At 40.0% G+C, this 21,287-nt stretch overlaps 1 protein-coding gene across 3 annotated transcripts in view; it reads right to left on the bottom strand.

Annotated features, from left to right (window-relative positions):
- Positions 1–21,287, bottom strand: part of CPNE4 (copine 4) — a 358,320-nt gene that overhangs the window by 252,721 nt on the left and 84,312 nt on the right. Inside the window, exon 1 of one of the 3 annotated variants that reach the window (XM_075745650.1) lies at positions 15,564–15,698. The exons of 1 other annotated variant lie outside the window; for it this stretch is intronic. The gene's annotated coding sequence lies outside the window, so the exon portion shown is untranslated. Of the gene's footprint in view, positions 1–15,382; positions 15,492–15,563; positions 15,699–21,287 lie in introns of those variants that run through there. One more of the 3 variants, XM_075745651.1, reaches the window with a different exon arrangement.

Genomic DNA, 21,287 nt, shown 5'->3' with positions numbered 1-21,287 from the left:
GGAGAATGCAAGGTCACGGTGCATGGAAGGATACTGTTTGCAACCTTTTTTGTTATACCTGAATTTAATGTGGGTGAATTTAAAAGACAGTTAAAGTGTAAGCTAGCTATGTGAAGATCACGAAAAAGTGAAAACTGAAGAACAGATCACAGGATTAGACAGAGACATACTGCTTTAAAGTGGCATTGTGTTATTGCAGAAAGGTTTCCTTGTAGTAATAGCGGAACTGGGAGGAATTACAGTAGGCCTCCCTCATCTAATATACTTTGGTGTTAATTTGGCAAGGATATGCTAATTTAACAACACTTTGAATCAAGAGTCTTACAGTCAAATCTCATGTATTTCTTACCAGCCTCTTCTGTGTGTTGGCAGCCCATAATATTTCTTCTGTGCCCCCTCAACCCCCAACAGGGCAAGGCAGAGAATGCGAAAAGGTCACAGCCTAAACCAAGGTGAGAATACTTGGTCCATCGTAGCCTTTTTTCTGAAAAAAACATGACATTTCACCTAGAAATGAAAATTTGGTTTAACTGCGTTTTGTTCAGCCATGAGTTAAGAAAGGGTACAGATTATGCACCGTGCAATGCTTTAGCTACGCTGTTGCCAACAGGTGCTCAGTTGTTTGCCATTCTGGCTCCTTCCTGATTTTTAGCTACCATGTAGCATGTGCATTTCTACCACTCTGTCAAATAGGAATTGATTATGCCAGCCTCATGCTATTTTCCCGGGAACAGAAAACCCTAATGCTTGTTTAACAGTAAGCGTCTGTCGCTTTCTCTCAACAACTGGCTGAGGGAGAAAAAGCATCTTTTGTTAGAAATAATGGTTTGCTTAAAACCATCCAGCTACTTTTGTCCTGAAGTTTCACACACAGGAGGAGACTGTCTCAGTGTTTCAGTAATAGTCTCTACCATTAGGGTCAGAGGTGTTTCTTTACATGGTATCATGGTTCCTGGCAACACTTACAGCCCTGATATCATACAAGCTATTATTTGATATCCCATACTCCCTGTATACTACAGATGGTGATTTTTATTGTTTTTATGAAAATATGAATAAGGAGGTACTATACCAAATGGGAGTTTATCAATAAAAGTACATTCAGAACCCTTCAATATCTTGTTAACTTTACCACTTAAAGGCAAAGTTAAGCCTGTTCTCTATAATGAGGTAGTACTCTATGAAGGTAAAATCAGGTTTTCACTATCACAACAGAAAACCTCTTACATGTATCCTCCAAGCATGAAACAGGAAAAGCATAAGTTTAGTGTCTTCTGATGCAAAGCTAAGACTCCTAATTGTTCTGCATACTGTTTAATAGAGAAAGAAGGCATCTTAATGCAACTGATGAATTCCAGTTTTATTGCTAAGAATCTTTAGTATTTCACTGCAGAAAAACATTAACTTGTCCGACGTGTTCCTACATTCTTTTGTTATTCTTTATTTTAAACCTCAGCAGGAGCTCTCTAGGCCAAAATTACCTCTAGTGCAACTCTCTTGCAGTCATGCTATTAAATAATGCCTTCTTTTCAGTAATAATGATTATGGAAACTATTGCTTCCACCTTTGTACCCTTTGCTGTGGAAAGCCAGTTGTGATGTCCAGGTTAAGAAAAGAGAGGCCGTGAAGGTGGCACTCTGAACAGAAGAAGGGTTGGCTTCGCTCCTGGAGGAGAAGGAAGAACACCCTGGCCTATTTTCTCTTTCATGGGTAAAGCTAGACAGCCTTTGAGATTCCCTACAAAGCAGCTGGGGATAACCATGGAGAAGAACATAATTTTATTAATGACCCTTGCAAAGCCATTAAAGAATCAGAACTAAATCCACTAATGTCTGGCTGCGAGCATTCACAGACTAGTCACAATGACATCTGTTTTACCGCTTCTTTCAATAGTTGACCCAGAAGCAGCCACAGCCTGGTTTTCATTTCTGTATTGTGCAATGGTATCAGTATGTTCACCTGCAATGTTATTATTACACACGGCTGCTTCTGGTCTTCACCCCTCACTCTTTAAAGAGACTACTAGTGACCTCGAACAGGTACAGGAAGGCAGATTTCCAATGAATGAGTAATCAAATGGACAGCTTCAGGAGCTCATAAATAAATGCATTAAAGGGAATTATAAGAGAAATTCAAGACCGCTGAAAAATGGATTCTCTTTCCTCTCTTAAAACATCTGATTTATTTCTGCTAAACTTTAAGTTCAATTTTTATTGTTGCAGAAGCTGGCCTGGACACCAGCTCTACTTGTGCAAAGCATAAATTGGTAAGCTGAACTGCTAAATACTAGTATTACAAGTAGCAGCCAGGAATCCCAGCTGAAACTCATGTGCCCTGTGTTGGGGCTTTACAGAAATAAGTTAAGTAGCCAGTCCCTGTTCTAAAGCAGATGAAGAGAAGATGGACATGAGAGCGCACACAGTGGCACAAACGAAATCAGTGATTTATTGAAAGGATCTGTTAAAAAACCAGTGTCAGAGCCAACAGAAGATCCATAGCTTCCAATCACCCATTCCCAGTTCAGCACCTGGTATGCTAAACTCCCATGAAGAACCAAACAGTGCCAACTCACCTACAGTTTTTGAGCATAGTGATATACTATTAAGCAGCTGCTCCTTATTGAAGTAAAGGATAAGATTTACAGTTGGCAGTGTATAGCTATTCCAGTGAACATTTCAGACAACGTGACCAATCTAGATTGGGATGAGCCCTGGATTTTCAGAAGAGAGGCACAATTTTGTGTACACAACATTTTTCACATTTGGGTAGGGAGAGCTATAGCAAGGACAGGGTGAGGAAGATGTCAGATGTAAACAGAGATGACTGACCCACTCTGACAGCTGTTGTAGCTAGTGCTAAGGGAAAGACTTGCAGATCTACCACAGCAGCAAGAGTGAAAGAGACCTTCGGGGTGATGAGAATATACACTAAAAGCATTTTACCCAAAAGGATGCATGAAATGTGTTCTTTGTAATGATTTTAACTAGTAACACATGAAGCAGGATGCTGACCATTTGCTCTCCTAATGTTTCTGCTCTCCTAGCAACAGAAGTGTTTTAAACAGGTATGAATGATGGAAATTCAAGCAGAAAATAAAAATATGACAAGGGAGGCCATACTAAGGTGACGGTTACAGGGGGATTCTTGCCCTGTCAGATTACAACAGTGTTCTGCAGAGTTTAATGGAGATCAGTCACAACAAATCCCATGACAAGACAAAGGCTTGGAAAAAAACCCATTCACTATATTTGTAACCTCACTTTTCAGAATCTATGACTATTTAAAAATTTCGTTGTTTAGAAGGAGTGCAGCTTTTCATGCAGCACAGCAAATCCCAACACCTATCTGACAAGATTAGGAACAAATTTTGCATATGCACAGGTTATTCTACATTAATTACCTGCCCACTGAGGCAATGTTGCCGTTTGTGAAGATAAGATGCTAGAACAAGATGAAGCATTGGTCTGATTCAGCATGAAAGTTCTTACATGCTGCTGCTTAAGGTTTTCCCCAAAGTGCTGACTTTTATCCTACCTGACTTTAGGACTTAAAAAAAAAAAAAAAAAAAAAAAAGGAAAGAAAGATTGTCATCTTGTCATCCTCCTTTCTTTAGAATGGTGTGTATGCGCATGTGTTTTTTCAGCCTGTAACAGGGCTTCCAAAAATGGGATCTGTGATGTTTCAATGTTTCAGTCATTTTGCGTCGTAAATAAAAGGACTGAGGAATCCTTAGATTTCCTACAGGAAGGCTTTCCTTTGTACTGTGGCTAACACTGCTGAGCTGATATTTTTCTGCATAGTTGCTGAAGATGGAGGCTGAAGGTAATGAGAAGAACTTCAAGGGCACCGTGATTTATACCTAATTTTTAATGAGAAAGGGTCATCTCCTGGTGTGCCCCTTTTCAACAACATTTTTTCTTTTTTTTTTTTTTGCAAGTTAACAAAATATTTCTAAGAGTCTACCCTGATGCACCTGAACTGTTACCTGTGAAGATGACATTCAATCATCTGCTCAAAGCATTTTTATATAGCACTTTGCTTAAAGCAAAAATGTTAGTTGAGGTTCTAATTCATGACCAAAGCAAAAGGGTGCATGTGCTCATCCATGCCTCAGAGCAGTTCTGATGCTCCATGCAGGAAACCTGTGGAAAAATCAGAAACTCACTGGTTTATCCTTTGTAGGCTCCTTTTTTATATTCTCTGTATGTGTCCTGCCTCTTTTCACAAATCTTATCTCTAGCACTTCATCTGGGCTTCCATTTTTTTCTCTGCTCTCTCTTTCCTCACCTCCCATCTACTGACTTTTGTTTTCCAGCTCTATCTCGCTAACCTTAAGTTTGGGTTTATTTTCCTTTCCAGATAATATTCAGGACAATCGACATTATCATTAATGACATATTTTATCATTTTATTAACAATCTTTCACTATGCATCTGCTGTACTGCTGAAGTCGATTAGGAAAATAATTACCTTCCTGTGCCTGAGCAGCAAATTGGCTTAACTCCAGAAAAAGGTGTTCCCCAGGAAGGCTTCCCACTAAAACACAGCTTACAGCATACAGTAGTCTGGATGCTATTGATCCTATTTACTGAGTCCTACCTAGCCACAGTGTTTATTTCCCATAGTAAATCCATCAGCAATGAATCAGGGGGTTCAGCAGCTCCTGTCAAAAGATTTGCACTTGATTACTGGAGGGAAGACTGCATCATCTGTTACCCACAGACTCCCCTCAAGGGTCATCAGTAGCTAAGAAAGAGCCTGTTATTTCTTAAATGCCTACTCTAGCCACATGCAAATCAGCTGCTGAAGTCTTTCCAGCTCCTTGGAGGCCATCCGCAGTAACAGCCAGGCTCTGAGGGCACCACCCTGGGCATCCCCCTCACCCTGCCCACTGCCCAGCACCCCTGGGACCATCAGACCCTGCCCCAGCAATGATGTAGCAGGGCCAGTCTCCAGCCTCCCACAGCCCTGCCCTGGGCCTCACTGAGCTGGAGATGTCCAGGGCTGCGGCTACCCCGTTCTTCAGTGGGACTGGCCCTGGCTGGTGAGGTCCTGCCCTGGGAAGTCCCCTTGGGTCCTTGTCCCTTGAGGAACAGCTGGCCCTTTCAGCACTCTGACAGTAACCACTATAAAATCTGTACACACCAGATTCATTGGAAGAGTTGGTAACGCTCACTGATACTGACAGGCTAAACAAAAAATCTCATTTCTGAATGTGGAGAACAAGAGATTCTCCTCCCAGAGAAAAGCTAGTAAGTGAAGTATTTGCCCCAGCTATGGACAGAAACAAATACGGATCACCAGGAAGAAATAAAAGGGACCAGTTGGATAGGATAACAGCAGCATGAAGGTATTGCAGCCATAATATCTTCTCCTGCTCCCATTTGGTCCTGTTTTTATTCTTGACTGCATCTGGTGGGCCCCCCTCCCAGCCCTGTAAAGTCCACACTTCCTAGCTGCAAGGGCAGCAGGACCTGCCAGATGGAGGTCTCTGTAAGAGCCCTGTCAAGTCGCACAGAATCAGATAAGCCACAATTCAAGTGTTTGTACAACTGCAAATATTCAAACATTGTTTGCTACATCTGTTCCACAGCCCAGATCACTGTGTCTTGATTCATCCACAGATTTGCCCATCAGCTGGAACATGCCCTCTGTCCATGAGAGTGGAAGAGCTCATCCACCACACCGGCCACCTCTCTGATATAGTCCCCACCTTGGCTGACCATCTCCAGCCCTGGTGCCAAGGACTCTCAGGACTCCAGTGTTTGACCAACAACCAACACAAGCATTTACATGGGAGATCCTAGGCTCTGCTCACAACTGCATGAAATCCGAGGGCAGCATGTTCCTACCTTGGCTGCAGCTCTCCTCCCCAGGCCATCCTGCTTTCTTTTCTGTGACTCTTCCCAAGAGAGTAGAGTTGCAGGGTCTTTCATCTCCACTGCGCCGCCCATCAGTCATTCACAGACATGCTTTCTGAGCTTTTTTCCAGCCCCACGCCTGCTGCTCTGCTAACAGAAGTCATTTTCTGTCAGCATTACATAGCACATTGAAAGGTGAGTCTTTCATCTCCCTGTTGGGGCCACCCCCCACAGCTTTCCATCGAAGTGGGCTCTCCTTTCTGTACAGCCCCATCAGTGCTTGGAGAGCACACATCAATTAGGATGGCATCAGGTAAGTACTTACCACCTCTGAATCAAACACTTTTTGCTGTTGCTTTCAAGTTTTATTAATGTTTATTAATTCCTGTTGATATCTTGCCAAAAGCATTTTTTGGAGAATGGCAAAATAATTAGAAGGTATCCACACTCTTTTCTTTTTTTTTCCCCCCTCCTGGATGCTGCACAAATTGATTATTAAGGGAAAGACTAATTCATTATCCACAAATAGTTCATAACCCAAATACACTGCCACCTGCACACATCTATTTTCGGTAGCCTATTAAGTATTCTGCCTCGTAAAGTCCTTCACTTCTGAAGCATGACAACAAAAAATTGCTGTGGAAACCTGAGGGAAGAGCCCCTAACTCCAGCACTCAGGAAGGTGGCAAGTCTGCATTTTATTTTATTTACCAGCTACAGCATAGCAAGAGAAGACTTTACTCCCTTCAGTCTGGAGTTGCCACTATGACAATAACAGCAGCAGCACTTAGACAACTCTTTTAATTTCTAAAGCACTTTACATCCATTAACACTTTGAGCCCCACAACTCCTTGAACTAGGATAACAAAAGGAAGAAAACTGAAGCAACTTGCCATTGAGAAATCACCCAAGCCACAGTTAGTTTTCAGGAGCTCAAAATGTGTCCACACTTGTCTCCACAGTTGGCCAGTTCCTCAGATAATACTGCGTTTATTGTCTTTCTCCGCTCCCATGTAGACAGCTACCTCATCTCCAAGTGAAAAAGGTAATTAGGTTCTAATAAGGAATCTGGAAAAAAACTCCTCAAGAAACAAGAACACAGCCAAGTACTAATGTGAGAAAAACCACAGCTGAGTATAAAGAACAAAGCCAAGACACTGCCCTATGGTCTGTAATTAGTTGTCAAAATGGACAGGTGTCTACCGCTCCATCACGCAGACATTTTAAACATGCACTTTGCAGATGGGGGCTGGAATATAGATCCCAAGGAGACTTTGAAATACCCTTACTTTTACATTTCATTTGACTACTAATGAAAGATTTACCTATCTCTAAAACACAGACTTGAGTGTAGAAAACATGTCCCATTCTCAGTGCTACAGAAATCTAAATAGGAAACACTCATGACCATTTTAACCATAAAGATGCTACAAGAGGACTCAGACAAATTTTTGGTGAAGAAGACAACATACCTCCTATCTCATCACATGACATCAGAGAATGACCCACTAGTTCTTCCTGGCTGGACTTACACACTGATAGCATCGTTCCCATAGATCTGTCCTGGTTAAAGTGGATTCCATCTTATTGCACATTATTATTCTACCAGGGCATGCCTAACTGGCGAAACTGAGTGGCAGAGGGATCGCTTCCTCAGGATAATTACCTCTGTGTCCAGTATACTCCAGAGTAAATATAACATTTTTCCAAACCATTATGTCACTCCTCCTAAATAGAAATTGGTATTCTGAAATACTGTAACCTTTATTCTGTAGTGGAGGGTTCCCATAGAGAAGTATTCCAGTACAACTATAAAAGAATAGTTTATGGCAGTTCTGCTGAGTAAGTCTTAAGGCTCCTTTAAATTCATTAGACAGTCCTGCAAACAGAAAGTAAACTCAGGATACCATCAGTGAGTGGAACACCTTCCACATCACCTCTTCAGCACAAAAGCAACACTTTTTGAGGCTGTCCAGAGAACACATCTAGAGACATGAAACAGTAACCGAGCACGACCAGGTTATGCTGTTTTGCAGTTGACTATTAAATCTTTATGTACAGACAGTAAAACCGCATGTTCTCTGAACAGGACGCAAGAGCAGATTCTGAGGCTCCCAGGGAAAGCTGCTCTTTCAAGAGAATGGACACGCATACACACAAAGAAGCACAAAGACAATGTTTTCTCTCAAACAGACAATGTTTTCCTTAACACTACAACAATGCAAAGTTTCAGTTACTCTATAACATTTTTTTGAAACAGTGAGTTCCTTTTCTTAGCCATTCTCTAAGAAAAATGGATTACTTGCTTCATTATTAAAGCAAAGCAACGAGGTTTAGTCAAATTCTGTAGTACATTAGTTTTAATTCATCTAACATCAGCCAGATCAGGAAACTCCAGCAATAGTCACTGGCATGACAACAATGCAGGTGCATCCTGTGTGCTTATTACCATTCCAAAATGGAGCTATGTAACTTGTATGCCTTTCCTATACTTTGTAATGTATACAGAGTAAATTCTGTTCATTTCAGTTCCATAGACTTGGCAATTCCAAAAGTGAGAAAACAAGCGACAACCTCTTGTCATTACTTGCAACCACAAAGCTGTTGTGTATGAAGACTTGCTTATTTATTTTTACTTTAAGGGACAATCTGTATTCCAAAGGTTTCAGAGGTGCATAGAGAAGAAGTGGCTGAGAAGGTAAACTGAGGCAATGTAGAGGAACTGTCTTTTATTCACAGTTTCACAGCAAGTCAAAAGCATCACCAATAATATATGGCTTTCCCAATCCACAACCCAGGACCTACCTGGGTTTTGGAGACTACAGTGTCTACAAAAGAGATGCTTATTGTTATGATTCCTGAAAAAAACCCAAACCCTTACCATTGCATACTATGCAATTATAAGATGACCAGTGATCACTCTGCATAAGTTATCTGTCTGCTGGTAAACATGGTGTCAGCAAGAGATTTTTTTTAACAGAAGAAAACTAGGGAATATCCAGACAAAATGCTAATCTCAAATTAAGATTTATTTTAGGATTGCATTAAGGGAGATTAAAGCTCAAAAGAATGAAAGCTCTGAATTTTTTGCTCCATGACACAGTCTAATAATGTGTTTCAGTCTTCTGAGCAATGAAGATCAGATGGACACCCTCAGAAGATCCCCCTGATGTCAGATCCTCACTGAGGGATATTCTAAGCATCCCTGGAACTGATGGTCAAACTGCATTCAGAGCCCACATGGATGTGCCCTTGCCCTGTAAGGTACATCAGACTGCAGGTCTGATATCTTGTCACCAACCTTGCAGAGCAAAAATTAAAGTGCCCACTTGCAAAGTAAGGATCTGCAGAAAATGAATGCAGTACATTTAAGAGGAAGAGTTTTCAAAAGGAAGCATTTTGACTTGCACAAAAATGCTTAAATTGATCCCATTCAAGGGCTAAAGTGCACTTCGGGTCTTCTTGTTGAGCAAAAGGTAATAATTGAGGTGTTACTCCCCATAACAGTACAGTGAACTGCAGACATCCCTATACTGTCAGATAGTAGTTGAGATAGAAAGAGTATTAGTGTGGTTGATGGGAAAGTGCAGCACATTTTCATACTTCACAGCTTGGTCAGCCACTCTGAAGAGTGAATAGAGTAAGGAACACCAACACTCAATTCCCCACCCCCATCCTGCCAGCTGGAATATCTATGGATGCTGCACTTCCTACTAGCACCAAAATCCAGGCAAGTTTGAGGAGAGCAAAATCTACCCTCAAAACCTGCCACACTTCTCACAATTTATTTCAGTACAAATGGTAAATAACTCCCCTGGAGTAGGAGAGAGCACTTCAGGATGATGCTGGGCTACAGAATTGTATCCCATGATTTGTATGTTTTTCCTTTCCCTTCTGCACTGATTTTTGCTCAGTGTTACAGTCTGATTGTGGGTCATTAATGGAAGTTTTGAGTTTATATAATAACTGAGCAATATTCTCTAGATGGATTAAGTACCTAGTGTATTGATTCACTTAATTTCTCTGTGGGCATTTCCCAAACCTGTATCCTCAGAGGATCTAAGCAATCTAATGTATCTGTCTCTTCTGTTCTTCAAAATGGCTAAAAAATGCTTAGCAACTTCATTATAAATGTCTGCTAATGAGGAGCTATTTCTTTTATGTAAAATGTTAATGTGTCAATACTTTATAATTGGGACATGTTGAAGAGGTTTTCTTCCTTTAGCCAGCTATTTAAAATAGTTAGCAATGTGTGATGTGTATTTTTAGAGGCTGTCAGGCAAAGCTATTTTTAATGATACAATATGTCTGTTTTCCCTTATGACAGAGGAAGACAGGGATGCTGGACTGAACACATTTTCCCCCTGAATGGGACGTCATTAGGGAAACATCAAGAGAAGTGAGAAATACATACAAAAGAAAATAGCATAATTTAATAGTCTCTATCATAAGCCCCATTTTTTAATTGAAAGAAAATCTTTCACGGTTGATTTTCATCAAGGAGATTAATGCCTTATAACCTTAATTCTATTCCTGCCCTCCCTGAAATTAGAGGCAGATTTGACTGCTTTCAGTTAGACCTTATGCACTTCACTTAGTGTTTTCCCTGTTACTGGATTAGAAAGAACAATCTGCTAATAAGTAACTATTCTAATACCAGTATCAGTGTCACAAAGTAGCAGGGAGAAGCTGTAATTTGTGAGCTGGTTTGTTGTGAGATAGCTGTAGGTGTATGGAGTAGGAGTATAATACAAGCACCAGGACTGTGTTGTGATTCATGTTATAGATCTTAATATAAACTAAGAAGGAAAACACATTTATTAAGAACTAGAGTGTGCCCATCCCTTGCAGGGACACACAGAAGTAGAAGAGGAGTGTGCTCTCTTTACCCAGTGGTCTTGGTATTAGCAACTAATATTATGCCAAATGTGTTTGTAGCTGCTCTGTCTTTGCTGTTTAAGATCAGATGCATTAGCCAGCTAAGCTCAGCTTTGCCCTTTGCACACACAAATTTAATTGTTCTGCAATTAAAAAAAAAAGACACATACAATTGGAAAGACTTCTAGTAAAATGAAACAAAATCCCAGAAGGGCATCGCTACAAGATGGATGCTAATATCGGTGAGAACAATAGCTGGCACAAGCTAAGGATCTCTCAGTTCCTTGAGCAGAATCTGGTCATGACTTAAAGGCCCTTGAATGTAATAGTGTTGGTTCAAATCCAGCACAGACTGCGATAATGACAATGTATAAGATGACCTGCAGAAAACAAGTATTGTTTGTGACCTGATCAGCTCCTACAGGACCGAGCATTGCACACCACAAACCAGCCTGTTTGCCTTCAATCCCATCCTTAAGGATCGGGCAAAAACTAGCTAAAAGGCTGTTCTGGCAGATAAAGAACGAGCCTCAGGAGCAATATGACCTGTAGCAAAGTACCCTGATTCTGACTGCTGAAGTTTAAATACTGCTCCTAATTAATCCCAATTGAACCTCCACTGATTCCCTGGAGCTAGAGTACAAATGAGTTTAGCCCATTGTATCCAAAAACAATAGCGAAACCAGAAGCCAGATGAGAAATTGCTCCATGTTGGTGGCAAGTAAAAAAGTCAGGGCTCAGAAGAAACCTCCCATAAGAAGCATCTGTAGTTACATACCTCCAGAAACACCAATGTTGCTGTTTCCTGGCACGGTGATCTGCTTTTGAACAGTGGATTTTCAGGCCATAAACAGCAAAATAAGTCATCAGGATATTCAAGAATCTGAATATGCATAATATCAGGAGTCAAAACATTATAAACTTATTCCTGATCCAAGATACCACTCCAGCTATGAAAATATAAGATACTGGAGTCCTGTAACAGACTCTCATCCCACAGAATATGCTCATGCTGAACTGTACCACATCTGAAGCCATTTTAGATAAGAATATGTCCTACAGATAACAAGGCAACAAAGTGTGGCCACAGCCACAAGCAACTCCTCTCTTTCCTCTCAGTTTCTTGGTGTTCAGAGTTACAGGTTTGCATCCAGCTGGTGGGAGAACAGAGCCCTAGGGCAGAGGTCTTGCCTTAAAAGCAGGACCTGTAGGACTGTCTTCTGGTTCAGCGCATAAACCATCACATGCCTGCCATGTGTCACTAGTCTACCTATGTACCCATGTACAGTCAGGGACCTTATTGTTATATTCAAATCAAAGTTCCTGTGTGCTGGATACTGTCCAAGAACAGTGAGACACCTTGCCCAAAAGGCCTTGAAGCCTAAAATAAGAAGTCAGCAATATTTCAGTGGTGTCTCTGCACTCACTGGAGTCTGTTTCTCTGGTACATATGACAGAGAGGCTTGTCAGATTGCTCTTAAGTGAGAGTTAGGTGAGATGTTTTCATCCTGTCACTATCCCTCACTCAAGACGTATCCTAAACTGAGTTTTATATAAAAGAAGGCTTCACTATTTGCTCAGGTCTCCTCAAACTCAGAAAAAGTAAGCTACTTACTGCTTGATTTTGCCTTGGGAAGAGCAAGAGCACTTGGTCCACATGCACAGAGGACACAGGAGAGACAGCTGCAGGTTTATGGAAGGGACATACAAGTTGCAATGCACAACAGAAACATGTTACTGCAGATGCAAATTTCCCTGAAAAATTTCCAGTCTCCTCCACCAACAGAAAATTTCACAGGTTAAATTTGCTACTAGGAAGTTGTCAAGTTCACAATGCCTTAGGGCAGTCTGGTACAGACAGTCCCACTACACTAGCTGAACTTCCTTCTGGGGAAATTAATCCCTAACTTTTTAAAAACAGCTGATAAGACCTGGCCCCTGATTTATCTTGCAGAGCTGCAGTATGGTAAACTGCCAGCTGCTAGGGAGCACCATTATGCTGCTGCCAAAGCAGAAGGTGAAGAAGCTGCAGTGAAGAATGACTCGCAGTGTGTATTCAATTTCCCTTTTCAGTTTCTGGGCCAGCTCAGAACAGCCATAGGGGTTCAGAAGGGCTGAGAGGACTATGAAAGAAGATGAGCTGGAGAAGGCATGGAGAATTGTAAGTCCTGGAGCAAGGAGAAAGTGCTGGGGTGGAAGAGGATGGATGTTTTCACTGCAGAGAAAGGGGAAGGGTTGTTGAAAGTTTTACAAAAAAGCAAGATTTTTTTGGCTGCAATTTTTTCCAGGGTGCATAGATATTGTATTTGGTCAGTTCCACAGCTTGCAAAAGTATCTTCCGTGTGTGGCTTTTCTCCACAGAAGGGTGAAAACGCTTCACTGTAATAGAACTACAGAGAAACAATTTAATAACTGACTCAATAAACAGCTTCTGCAATTCTATGTCTACCTTTTCTTTCCTTCTATAAACATGGAGTTTTCACTTATGTGTATATAGTAGTAACTTGGTTTACAAACTTCCTTGGCCAGTGAGGAAATCTCAGATGTATTTCTACTTCTAAATGGTTATGAATTCAAAATTTCTGAATGATGAGCTGCAAGAAACTACCTTCCCGGGCCACTTTCTGTCAAACTGTTTACTAGAGGGAGCAGACATGAGAAACTCAGTCAGATGCACACAGCACAGTGGATATACTTTATACTGAACACAGTATTTTACCAGATCTGATTCTCCAACAGGCAACTTTCCACTGTAGCTCTTTTTTTATTATTATTATTCCTTCATAAATGAGTTTCTTTCAGTGGGCTTTCATTATTAATTTCTGTAGAAGAGTGAGCTGACTGCAGTTATGTTCTCTTATTAGATCATCCATTCAACCCACTGCATCTTATAGGATTAGTCAGGAAACAGGAGAGCACACACGATTGGATTTCAGGCTTTGAATCTCTTGGTGCATAGCTCAGATCACTAAAAGGGCCACTGCAACTTAATTACTCACTAAAGTTAAGAAGATAAGTGCTGAGTAGTGATGAACTGCATTTTTCCCCAAAGTCCTCAACAGCAGTCAGCATCTACTGCTTTCCTGGTTCTTTTTCTGGCAGGGGATAAGCTGCATCACATCATTTTAAGGGCCAAAGTACTTTTGCTTGACATTCCCAAATCCCTTAGCATTTTAAAGTGAGTGAAAACTTGATTTGTCTCAGTAATCTAGCATCAAATTCCCATGGCCACCTGCAACTTTCCTTCTATATTCCTCCATAAGTACCTATACACACATAAAATATTTCTTTTTAGTTGTACTAAAGTAAAATTTCTTTGACAGAAGCATTTGTTTTATGCAATATATCTGATGGAGTTGCAGCTCTAGAAATACATTTCTAGTAGCCATTCTTAGACATCTGGACAGCTGTGTAAAAATAGTTATCAAATTCAATCTGGAAGCATTTCTGCATATATCAAACATTTCCTGTGCAAGATGACTAGATCCAAACATATAACTCAGTATCAGCAAATCATAAACAGAACAAGTGAAGTTACCGTCTTTGTATGCTGAAAGCATATTGTTTCCAGGACACTGAAACAGCCAAACTTATAACCAATATGCACAGTTACTTCACTGGAATTGTATCAAAGTTGAGGGTCCCTTTTTCCCCATGCACATGGTCTTATCAGTCCCATAGAAAAGATTGGACTTAAGCTTAGAGGAAGAAGGAGCCTATGAGATCACTGCTGCATCCTTGAGCATTGCACAAAGTTAGGATGAGAAGTGGCATTTCCACTCATACCACTCACACAAGGTGCTGGCAAAGCAATCAGCTTACAGGGACCCTCCTTCTAACCCAAATTCTTTCTGTGACAAAATTAATTTGAGCAGCGACCACCATAATGGAGATACAACACTGTCCCCTGGTAATACTAGTCCTGTCTTAACTTTGCTGGATCCCATAGTCCAACAGTAAGCAACAGTCTTCACCCCTGTCTAGTGCCTGACCATCAGCAAATTAAACATTTAACACAATCCTATGCAAATACTAAACCTCATCTTCTCTTCATAGACTTTGAGGATTTACAAACAAGTCACATCCTTTACTCTTATTTTCAATAACTACCACCTACCTGCAACTCTACTTTGCTCTGGCAGAGAACTATGATGCTACTCAAACTCTGTATGTAGCACGACTCATGGGAATCACAGCTTTACTTCTAGGCATTTACCAGATTTGGGAAGGTATTATTTTATTTAGCCTTCCAACACTGATCTTAACCCTTACCCTTTCCCTGGCAGTCATCTTACAAAACACATATTCCACACTTTGCTGCAGAAGCATGAACTGTCATCCTAAGTTTGTAGGCCATTCTGGATGGATCAATGCATCACTTTAGTGTGGTCTCTACCTCCTACAACCTTATCAGGAAACTAACCTGGAGCTTTCCTTGTCAGAGTGAACTAAATATTATAAAAATGTTGAGTTTTCAGGATAGACTGCTGGGGAAAGGCTATTGCCTCTGACCTCATATTTCTATTTCTTCTAACATACATTTCTATTTCCAGATGTTTGTTTTAAAAATTAACTTACTGCTCTTCGAAATGTGACAGACTGACTGTACAGAAATGAAATCCTTCTGTGTGGAGAAGGCTCACCTGTCGAATTTCATCGTCACAAAAGCAGAGAAGATATATCCATGCTGTTGATTAATTGTAGTGCAAAATCTCAAGGGTAAAGTATTTCAGATCCCACAATCCTTTTAGACATTAAGGTTTGTTTTTCAGGAAGTCGTTACAATGTTTATGTTGGTATTTTCATTTAGACTTGCACTCCTACCCTAGAACTGCTCAAATAGTTCAGCCACAGCTGTCTGACAGCTTGGGCAGGGGGTTTCTCACCACCTGAATGTCATACAAGCCTCTTGTTAGAAATTAACTATTGGATTGTTAGAAATTAACTACTGGAACCACCCTTCTGTTGCTTTGAATCAAAAGGATCAATTTGAACTACATGATCACATTCCAAGCTTTGGAGGAACATCTTTCAGCATGTTGTTAATAAGCAGAATACTTGCATAAGAGTCATCATCATATAAATCAAATTTTGAATTGTATTTTTCCCTTATAGAATCACAGCAGACAAACTCCTTCTCTTTTTTTAATTATTCACCAGTCAGTCAAGTCCAGACACAGAGTAATTTCAGCAAGAAGAACTTGTTTTGTGGGCACAAAAACCTTTCATGACCTTTACAAACCCTTGCATGGAATGTCTTGTGGACATAGATGATGTTGCCAGAGCCCATCCACCTTTGTTCACATAAGACTGGGACAGAATTTTTACAAAATCAAAACCTGGTAACTATGCACATACATTTATTTGTGCTTCTTTCCCTAAGGACACAGTATTCCAGTGAACAATCTAAAACTTTTAAAGAAAGCTTCCTGTGGATGGAGAACCCACTGCACCACTGTATGTCATACTGCAGATTCTTGGATGAACAGTAACATTTACTGCTCTGAGGCTATAAGCAGAGTTCTCTGGTCCTCGTTATTTCAAACTCGGTCATGTGCCAGAAATGTACAGCTTTCCCCAAAATAATAACAACAACTTTTAAAATATCTCTAAATCCACAGGTGCCCAAACAAGGGTCCTAAGCATTTATTAAAGTAAAAATACATCTTATACCACCTCTTATCTACCTATGGGATTTTGAATAAGTACACAGTGCAGCTCAGTATCAATCTAACGCAAAGTCTTAATGCCAGAAGAAGATTTGCAGCCTGTAAGAATGTCTGTTTCCAATTTACCTTGATGAAATTTGTGCCCATATTTCCAGTTCCCTATGTTGGAGCAAGTATCTGCAAACCTCCCTTAATCTATTCGTAAAAGGAGAAGTAGGATCAATTGATCTGTATAGTAGCCACATGCAATATTAAGGCACATCTTTTATGTTTCATGAAAGTGCCAAAGGAAATTAAGATTTCAGTAAAAAGAATTGATTTCCTTAAAGAAAAGAACAAATTAACGAAGATGCCAATGAAAAACATGGCAAGGTGGAACATGGTTCATTTTAATAAACATGGTCAGCTAATTGGTTTAAACCAAAGCTATGTGTTAGTTTCAGCAGTATCCCATAGGAACAAGCTTGAACATGCTAAGATGTAAATAACAGGTGCTTTTTGTCTGTGCTTACCATAGGGAGTATGGCAATCATTCACTGACTTTGATTTCCAGTTATCTGCTCCTGTTGCACACTAAAGGAACACATTCTATCAAATAGGTTAGATACAAAGCAGTCAAGAAAATCAAAACCACTGACAGTCCATACAGACAGAAAATAACCTAGCCCCTGCAACAAGGGCTAAATAGTGTATATCCCTAAAACTGAAAGAAAAGAGAGTTTCTCTGTGAGGTCCTTGCAAGAAGAGGTGGAAGAAAACATCTAAGAAACTGGCCTTGCAAAACTTCACCATGTTGGACTGAAGATACATAGAAAGCTAAGATTGCAGCCTCAGTCATACTCTCTGGACTTTGAGCCCAAATTTAACTTAAACATTCAGTTCAGAGATCATCTTGGTGTGTCTTTCAGAAGTACTTCCATCTACTCTACAGTTGCACATTAGCATTAGTTTCTTATGCAAGTATGATCACACTAAGGCTAAGCAGGTGATTTTTTTTTTTTTTTACAGTGTCTACATTCTAGGTTCCATGTGTAACATTTCAACAGATAACAGAATATGATTATAGATATGTCTATGGGTAGTGGTGAGAAACAGCTGTTCTGCACTGCTAAGTACCTTCACTAGAAGAGTGGATCTCATCTTCAAAGCTCATTTGGGAAGGAGCTGAAGAGTGATTTGAGGAGCTAGCACAGATGTCAACATCCAGGCCCCTTTCTAATTCTTACAGAGAGTCACTCAGTGATGCTGAGAAGTCATTTTTGCTCTGAACGTTGAGGAGAGAGAGATTTGTGCAGGGCACCTGAGGAACTGCACTGAAGTCAGAAGACCTGCAACAGCTAATAGCAATTAAGATACTGTTTGTTCCTTCCTCCACCCCCACTGAGATTTCTTCCCAGTTTTCAGAGTGTACCTTTTTTTCTTAAGCATGGATTTTCTGGCAGGAAAGATAGAAAGAATGAACATCTCAGCTAAAGGCAAATGAAAGACCTGACTAAACAGTCAGTGGAGGCAGAGGAAGAAGCTATTCACAAGATGCAAGCAGAGAACAGTTCCCCTCCTTGTCACATTGCCCATACCAGGTTTTCCTTTAATTGAGGTGAGGTCTGTTCTATAACTCTAACTGGGCTGTAATTGTCTGCTGTGTATGTTTAACATCTGTCTGTGCCATAACAATCAATACCAGTTAAGAACTTTTTTTGCCTTTCCCCCTTTATGTGGCAAGTACTGTTTCTTTTCAGCTTGTGTCACAGTTCATATTATCTTTGCTGACATCTCAGTTTGCAAGGGAGTCTCTACTTAGTATTATGTTAATCATTTTAGAAGGTAAATACATAGTGCTAATCCCTAAAAGACAGGCAAATGAAACACCACTGTGTAGCTGGCTATAACCCTGAACCTGAAATGACAGAGCTATTTTGTCTGAGTGCAATGGCACTGATCTCTTTCTTTCCATAAAATTATGCAACCATAAATCAAACCAGTGGTTCCATTATTTGAGTGTCTAGCAAACAAAACTGAACATTACATCCTGGAACTTGAACGCCTGATATATGGACAGCTGCACTAAATGTTTGGTTGCTGGTAGACCATCTGCAAGATGTGTCACTATAAATTGATTTACGGGGAACAGAAGGTAAAATTCTCTAGAGATATAGAGTAAATTAGACTCACAATTTGAGAGTATTTTCCTCCTTAACTACTGCAGTTCTACTGAAGATTGGCAAGAAAAAACAAACACAGATGTTCCCCAGTTTTGGTTAATGCTTGGTGATGGGCAGAATATAAAAGTCCCAAATCTTCTTTTGGTAAAAGGCCCTGACAACTCTGTGTCCTTGTCCAAGTGTTTGCATGTGATCCCAATAGACCTTCCACTCTAACCAAGTCTTCTCCCAGCTGATTCTCACCTGGAGAAATAAAATGAAACACTGAAAGAATAAACACAATGATGTAATCTGTAAACTTATTATTAGTTTTTATGTTTGGAATTTGCAGTTATGCTGTTAACTATGTATGTTGTCAGTATTTTTTCATATTCTGGAGAAGATAAATAAATTGTATTGGATATTTCATATCCTCAAAGTTTTTTTTTTTTTTAAAAAAAGCAAGTACAAGTTTGAGAGCATTTTATTTTCACTGAAATAAACAATATCAGAATTAAACTATCCTTTCTGTCGAGGAAAGATACTGGTCTAAACTCTGCTGTCTTGTAATCAGTATAGTTCTATTGAAGTCAGTTATATTTTTTTTATATCAGAAATAAAATTGGCTTCAGAATTTTTGTTCCCTTTTGGCTTCAAAGTAAGCTAGAAGACAAATTTAAGCTACATAACAGTGGTCAACTGTAAAACACATATCATTCAAAGATGGCTCAGTGCAGTGTCCTTCATCATTTTGGGTTGGTTATTCTATATGCAAAGTCAAGTTGGCCCCCTGACCAGAAGAAATTCTTTGTGTCTGTCACCAGGGAGGCACAGGAGAGAGCTGCTCCCCAAGCAAAGGAGAGTCCGGATCCCAAGTGACGCCAAAGCAGACATGGGGCAGGGGGGTCACCGAACAGAGGCGTGCAGTCTCACAGCACCTGAACAAGAGCAGGAGCTCAAGGCTAGTGATGCTAACCTGGTTAAGCTGCCGAGCCAGTGATCATCAGACAAATCCATAGCAATAAGGCATGTTGAGATCAAGCTGGAAAGTAAAGTCACAGGTCAGGGTTCACCAGTAAGGTACATGGCAAGGCACGGGCTTGACTGGGATGTAGCTGAAACCTTCCCCTTTAACCTCTACCTGATTTATCTTGCGGCTCCAGAGCCAACAAGGGAGCCCCTGACCAGTTCTTACACTCCTTTTTCACTAGAGTGTGGTTCAAGGTGACACAGCCATGTGCCGAGCCCCTTCAGCCAGACCCCAGGGTGGGATGCAAGAGGTCATACCTGAGGCCTTTGCAACTAAATAGCTTCTCCCTAACAATTTAGCAAGGGACAAGTATGAACTCCATAGATGTTAAGGTAAGATCTTAGACTGAGATAAAAAGCCAGCCTCTTGGGGAAAAAAACCAAAACCCACAACTTTTCACATCTTAGGCAGTGAAATGAAGCAGTGACAATCTCCAAGATTTTTATCTAGAAAACATAACATTTATAATGACTTTAAAGGTTTCCCATTAAAAATATAGATTGCATAAATCAGTATTTACCTAGGAAACAAAATGTTTTGCTCCAAACTTAACACTGAGTAATATTATATCACATACTTAGGTATGCCTGGTTTTCACAGGATGAAAGTATTGAAATATTAAAAGGCTCTCCTCAAGATAGTCCTTGCTGAACAAAACCACGAGAAGTTGATCAAGATATATTTCCAGTCAATGGAGTTTGAAGAAGTTTAAGACAAAGCATCTAGGTTCCTAAATATTTATTTGAATCAAAGCTCTGAACCATGACAGGTAAAAGCATTCAAGAATATGAAAGATATTTAAAAACCCCAAACAACAAAGCCAGTGGGTAAAATATAAAGGCTATGTGACATCCTGTAGTTGTCTATGACAGCTTAATAACATTCCAGGGATATAACACATACAGCAGAGATTTCTCCAGAACATTAATTCTTGGCCATACTAACTAAAAAATAACATGAATTATTTGATATTGATATTTACAGCCTTTTCCTCCCCCATCATAAACTTCACATATCTTTCCTACAGGAATATCCTTAACAGCCTCAACCTCTCAAGTACCACTTTTGAAAAGAGATTGCCTGGAACATAGCCCGTATTATCCATCCATACCACAACTCCTGCTTCTGACGTTAACATTCATGGGAACTAGCCAAAGAGCACAGTAATAGAAGCCCATGAATACAGAATAGATTTTTTTCCTATTCTGGCTGTCTTTTTGGACCCTTCATTGTTTGAATTTTTGTGGTTATATATTGTTTTCTTATGTTAGTAGAATGAGATGACAATTCCTTTAATGTCTTTCTCCATCTGCATGCAAAACTAGCTTGATAGGTTAGCTAACTTCAAGGTAAAAATGGAAATCATGGCATTCTTAAAGAAGTGTGCGTGAGGAGGAAAGTTTTTCCCTAAATAGTTGCATTCAAAATAAGTCTTCGATAGCTCTTCTGTACAGTAAAATATGCACCTTCATAACTTTGTGTACCTCCGTGTTAAATGCTAAACTAGAAACATGTATCAAGAAAACATACAAATGTGGGAGAACCACTGTGGTTAATATCTATATGCTCCAACTAAAATATGAAAAATCCTGAAGGGAAAGTATTAAAGTATTTACATTCATTACATTCACCACTGCCAGAAACTGCAATTTCAAAATTGCTAAATAGAATTTAGTAAAAGAAACAAAGACAGGTACAGCCAATTCAG

The sequence above is a fragment of the Balearica regulorum genome, chromosome 2 (assembly GCF_011004875.1).
Source record: "Balearica regulorum gibbericeps isolate bBalReg1 chromosome 2, bBalReg1.pri, whole genome shotgun sequence".
NCBI classification, from domain to species: Eukaryota; Metazoa; Chordata; class Aves; order Gruiformes; family Gruidae; genus Balearica; species Balearica regulorum.
The sequence above is the reverse complement of the archived record's forward strand: the minus strand, read 5'-3'. Positions and strand labels throughout refer to the sequence as shown.